We start from the raw sequence: 6,111 nt of genomic DNA, 5'->3' as shown, positions 1-6,111 counted from the left end.
TCTCGCAGGGGCGGAGGTAGGATGTACTCCAGGCTGCTGAAAGCTGCCCATTCACCCATGGCAGCAGGCTTGGGAGAGCTCTGATGGCTCCAAGGCAAATGTTTGTCTGGGGAAAGAAAAGGGCACACGTGCCCGGTCACTTTTACTCGTATGTGACCACATGCCAGCCCACACAGACAGGTCTCTTGAGGCCACAGAGGGGGGTGGGGGGTGACCACTATTACTCTCAAATAATTTATGCTGGGCATAGCAACCTGTCAGGGCAGGATCAAGCTGGGAGTAGGACGGGCAAAGCCCTCTGGGGTCAGCCGCCTTTGGGACGAGGCCACAGAGCCCATGGTCAACAGAGCCAAAAGATGCCTCCTTATTCACCCCACTTACTGACCCCACGTCGTTCCACTACCACCACTACCGCGGTGGGGTCAGGCTGCTTGAGGGGCTGGAGCACTGGATGGCAGTCAGGAGTATTGTTTATAATCGAAACATTTCTGGAGTAAGCGACATATACTCATGATGCAAAATTGTAAAGGCGCAAAGATGATGCAGAGAAAAGTGAGTCCTCCACCTTTCAAGAGGAAGCAATGTTACTGGAGAGTACATCCATATATGTATTTATATTGCCGTGATAGTAGCACGTTATGCCCTCTATGGTAAACCTTGCTTATTTCTTTTTCACCCCATCTTCTCTCTCCTAAATTTAGGACCTGGAATGTAACGGGCAGGAGTGAATGTTTGACGAATGGATGGATTAGTGGATGGGGTGGTGGGTGAATGAATGATGTTCATCTAAGTTTAGGCTTTTTCCAACTCTGTATTTTGAAACGCATCCCTGACCTCGGGAGGGTCCCTCTTCCTTTGCCATGTCACTGAAGGTGGGTAAATTCAGGCCTTCCTGACCCTGGCACAGAGCCATAACGGGGGAACTAAGAACCAGGCAGCTTAACGGCTTAATTGTCATTTCCCCAGTAGATGGTTACCAGGGAAACTCAAAGAATGTTAGAATTAGGAGGGGCCTTCAAGCAATGTAGAGGCAGCCTGACAGAATCTGGTTGGGGGGAGAGGGGTCCCATGAGTTCTTTAAGACTTTAATTATTTTATGTTCATGTCAATGACAATCTAAAACAATTTAAAATGATGTTTTTGGATCATCTGGTTGTCTGCCTGATAATGTTGCGTGGCCACATGACCTTTGCCTGGATTGGCGTGTGTCTTCATGATCACACGGCACTGAGATAATCAATGACTCCACAGCCCCTTAAACATACCAAGATTTTCACATAGATCAAACTGAGCATGTTCTTAGGCTTTGTGTCTGCAGACCCCTAAGATCTCTGGATGGATTCACAGAAGTGAGAATTTTTTACAGCCATCTGTACATTAGTCAAGTATGAGAAACCCTGATGGGGACTAAAGGGCGCCAGGCCAGGGCTGGGAACCTGGATTCAGGTCGTGTCTCTGCCTCTCACTGGCTGGGTCACCTAGACTCTTCTGTCTCTTCTGTTTTAATTTCCCCATCAATAAAATAGGGACCTAAATGCCTTCCTCTCAGGATGTTAGGAAGGCAACATGGGATAGTGAATATGAAAGTTCTGTCTTTATAAGCATGTTCCACCCTCGCATTTTGTAAGGTAGGAAAACGAGGCCTGAAGAGGTGACATGACTTTACTACGTCAGTTATTGGCAGAGCTGGGCTGGAACTCAAGCTCCTAACCCCATCTGGCACTTCCTCCACTGTCCGGGTCACCTAGACCATTAGCAGGGGTGGTGAGATTCTAATTCCGGAAAATATAACAACATCTCAGGTGGGGCCTCTCACTATTTAGGCAAACATACTATCTTTATTTTTATTTGTTAAAGAGATTAAATTAAGGAAACCAAACAAATAAATGAACACATTGAGCTCCCCACAGCTATACCTTCTTCTCAGAGCAAAAACAAATTCTTCCTTAGGTCAGACAGGAGGCATATGGGGACAAGATACCCAGCCAAGGACTGTAGTGCCAGACACTTTGATTTACCCCTTTTCTGGGTTGAAGGGCCATTAAACCTGGTACATGGGCTTCATTTCAGCACCCGCTGCTTTGGGGGATGCTGTTTCGGGGTTGGGGTTACCAGGGTAGCTGTGAGCTCTAGAGAGCAGGGACCATGACCGGTCACTGCTATTTGTTCCAAGGTCAGCTCAAGGCCTTTCACATAATAGGTACTCAATCAATGTTGAGAGAATGAAGAAATGAGTGACTAGAGCCACGTTCTTTGCATTTATAGATTTGGAGGGGTTTCTCAGAGCTGTCTCACAAATCTAGGTTCAAACTCAGGAGGTCAGGAAGCAAGGGAACTCGGGGCATAAATGGCTTTCTGTCCTGGATTTCAGGAATCAGGCAGGAGACTGGAAATGAGAACTGGTCTAGTGGCTGAAGTCAGAGGCAACAGCTTGATTGATTCATTATATCACGTCTCTGGGCCAAGCATCCTCCATATGTCAGGCTCTGGGCTAGATGCTGCGGATCCTGAGAGGAGAAAGTCCTGCACCCAGGAGCCTCCAGTCTGTAGTAATGAGCTCACAGTGGTGAAGAAGAGTTTGGGCTTTGGAATCAGACTGGTGTGAACTCAGACCCCAGCTCGATGACGTGTGATCTTAGGCAAGCCCCTTGACTCCTCTATGTTTCAGTTTCCTTTCTTGGAAAATGGGATGGAGAATGAAAACTGCATCCTTGGCTGTTAAAATGGACTCCTATGGTACCTAGCACCTGGCCTAGAGCAAGCACTTAAGTAACTGCTATCCAGCATAGCCATCTGACTAGGCTTTGCTAGAAGATGGGCCCATTTCGTCCATCTGCCCTGAGCCCCAGGGTGCTTCTCTGACCTGACAGGAGTGAGCAGCTTGGATGGGCATCTCCCATCTACTTACATCAAGTTATTTATAGTTGATTTGTTATTGTGGTTGTTGCCGTGGTGGTTGTTTCTACTAAGAACATCGATGCTATGAATAAACTTGCACATTGCCCCTGGTGCATGTGAGCAACAGTTTTTCTAGGGTGTACATAATAATAATAAACAACTGGAAGAGTCGGGGCACTAAGCCATCAGAATGGATGTTATGGAGCTGGAGCCTGATGCTGCAGGTATTTTGAAAGGCCAGGTGTTAACCTTATAGTTGCTGGATCATGGGGAATGTTGGGAGGGTCCCCAGGAGAGGAGCTGGGGCAGTCAGAGCACAGGGTGTCACATGGGGGAGGGATGGGTTAGGGAGAGACTCAGAGTATCTACCAACTGGCATTGAATTATTTCCAAATTTTAACAACCAGTGTGTTCAAAATGGTAAGCACTGGTTTATATATGCCTAGGAGTAGAATTGCTAGGCAATAAGGAAAGTAAATGATCAACTTTATAAAGTATACTGGCTTGTTTTCCAAATCACTTATCCCCATAGACATCACCTCTAGCAATAGTACCTAGTTGATCCACATCCTTGTCAGCACTTGGTATTGTCAGGTTACTTCTTTTTTATTTTTCTGCCAATCTAGTAAGTATAAAATGATATCTCATAATGGTCTTAATTTGTATTTCTCTGAATCTTAATGAAGGTGAACATCTTTTAATAAGTTTATGGGCCTGAGCTATTTGCTTAAAGGATGTGGGCCTCTGATACCACAGAGATCAATCACTCTGCTACCTGCCTTGAATAACAGCCAGGTCAAGTGGGAAGAGCACTTGGTGGGGATCCAGAGACCTGGGTTCCAGCCTCAGCATGGTCACACTCCCATTCTGTGGCCTAGGCAAGGTATTTTACCTTTTCTGATCCTCAGTTTCACCATTGGCCAAGTTGGGGGAGAACTTTACTCTGCTCACAGGAGGGAAGCAGAGATCAAGTGAGATCATGGAAATAAATATGCTTTGGGGACTGAAAAGTCCTGTACCAGGCAAAGATTAGTATTCACTTCTTGATGACCATTTAAGAAGGCGTTGAAGCCTGGGGCAACAGGAGCAGCCAGCCAACCTCATGGAAGCAGAGAGCACCAGCCCCAAGGCTTGAAGGAAAGTCCCCTTCCTTCCCCCCACCCCCTGGCACCTCTCTGCTCCCATCAGGCAGAGAAGGAACACATTCCATTAACTCCTGCCACAAACAGGCCTTAGGTACCTTGAGGGGCTTTGGGAACCAAAACTAATGCCCAGGCTGCTTTAATGTGAAGCTAGTTGGCCCCCTGGGGCCTGTTCCCTTCCTGGGAGACCTGCCTCGCAGGCTGCTGGGCCAGCAGGTGGCCAGAACTTAGTTGCCCAGGCCAAGACAGGAGATGCAGCCACGCGAGAGTGCCTAACCCTTAGGTTCATGGCTCTTTCCTCTGTTCCTTCTGGCCTCACATTTCAATAGCAGGAAGGTTGGCCTACATAGGCCTTTCTCAAAGCATGTGCTGTGGAGCAGGAACCATCATGGATGGTGGCTAATGAAGGGAGGAAAGATGCTGTGGTGAATAAAACAATGAGTTAAATTATTTTTGCAGCCGACATTTGCTGACTGTACCAGGCACTGGGCTAGGCATTTTTAATCATTCCCTCACTGACTTCTTACAGTAACCTTATGAGGCAAGTACCATGGCTGGCTCCATTTTACAGGCAAGGAAACTAAGGCTTTGCCAGGTTAAGTGACTAACCCAAGTTCTCTCAACTGGTAAGTAGCAGAGCCATGATTCAAACCCAATCAGCTTGCCTCCAGATCTGTTCTTAACCAGGTGTGAATTAACAGAACTTGGTGACTGATCGGCTTGTAGGGGGCTGGGGAAGGGGAAAGAAGAGTTCCCATGCCCTTTCTTTGATTCAGCTCAGTGTCAGATAGTGTCCTGGTGGCTGGTGAAGAAATACAATGAAAAAAATAAAACCCACCCAGTTTCACACCCCACAGAACTTCAGGTAAGGAGGTAAATTCAGCAGAGGGTGAAAGCACACGGAGGTGGGTGGGGAAGACAAGGCTATCTTTTAAGCCAAGACTTAAAGGGAGCATTACACATGGGAAGAGGGCAGGAAAAGGGAGCCCGAGGCGGTAGGAATAGCATGTGCAAAGGCCAGGAGCTAAGGAGAGCATACAGGGTCACATACACCGTAGATTGAAGGGATGGGGACATGGGAGATGAGGCCTGGACATCAACAGGGGGCAGCCACCCAAGGCCTCAACTATGAGGCTTCTAGATTGGGACTGGAACAAGGGAGAGGTGAGAATGTTGAAGAAATACTGGGGGAAGAGTGGGCTGTTGGCTGAAGCTGGGAATGTGGGAGGAAGAGGGAGGGAGGGGGCTGAGCGGGTGGTGATAACACGCTTGGCTTTGGCCTCCCCAGTGTTGAGGGGGTCACAGCCAAGGTCTGTTCCAGTACTGACCTTCTCAACTTCCCTGGAAGGAAGGAACATCTCCCTGCGGCCCCTCCACCCCCAAATATTCCGGGCAGGAAGGAGCGGGATCTGTTTTGTCAACGCAGCTTGCAATAAAGAGCCTCATTCAGGGAGGCAAACAGCTGCTTGACTATTAATAGGCAGGGGCCTCAGCCGCAGCCTGCAGGGAGGGCCTCAGCATACAGTTCTGGAAAGGTGAATTGGTTCCTTCTGCCTGTCTGAATTTTGCACCCTGTAGTGGGACAATTAGCCGGGTGCTTATTTCTCGGAAGGTCAGTCACCCTGAGCCTTTGCTGGGACAGTTTGGAAGGTGTGTAGCATGGCCCTGCTGGGATGCTGGCCCTCCCACTTCATGGGAACCCAGCCAGTGGGAGAGGGAGCCCAGAGGACCCAGAGCTGCATAGAGAAGCAGACATCCATGTGGATGGAGGAATGTCTGATTGGGGTATCCGTAGCTACTAATGAAGATAGGCACCCGCACATACAGGGGTCACAGAGAGACCAGAGTTGGGTGGCTGGAAGGGAACAGGGTTTAGCCTAGAGATAGGACTGACGAAGAAAATTGAGGGGCAGAGAGGATGGAGGTTGAGCTGGGGTCAAGGAGACCTCATTCATGAGACATCTCTGGTCATGAGTCAGACCAGGGCTGAGGGGAGCCTGGAAGTCCAGACCTGAGAGGGTGAGCCTGGGGAAGGCCACAGGCTCCTCCTGGCCGCCACCATCATGATGTA

Source organism: Pteropus alecto, unplaced genomic scaffold, assembly GCF_000325575.1.
Source record: "Pteropus alecto unplaced genomic scaffold, ASM32557v1 scaffold40, whole genome shotgun sequence".
NCBI lineage: Eukaryota > Metazoa > Chordata > Mammalia > Chiroptera > Pteropodidae > Pteropus > Pteropus alecto.
Note: the sequence above shows the minus strand (reverse complement) of the source record.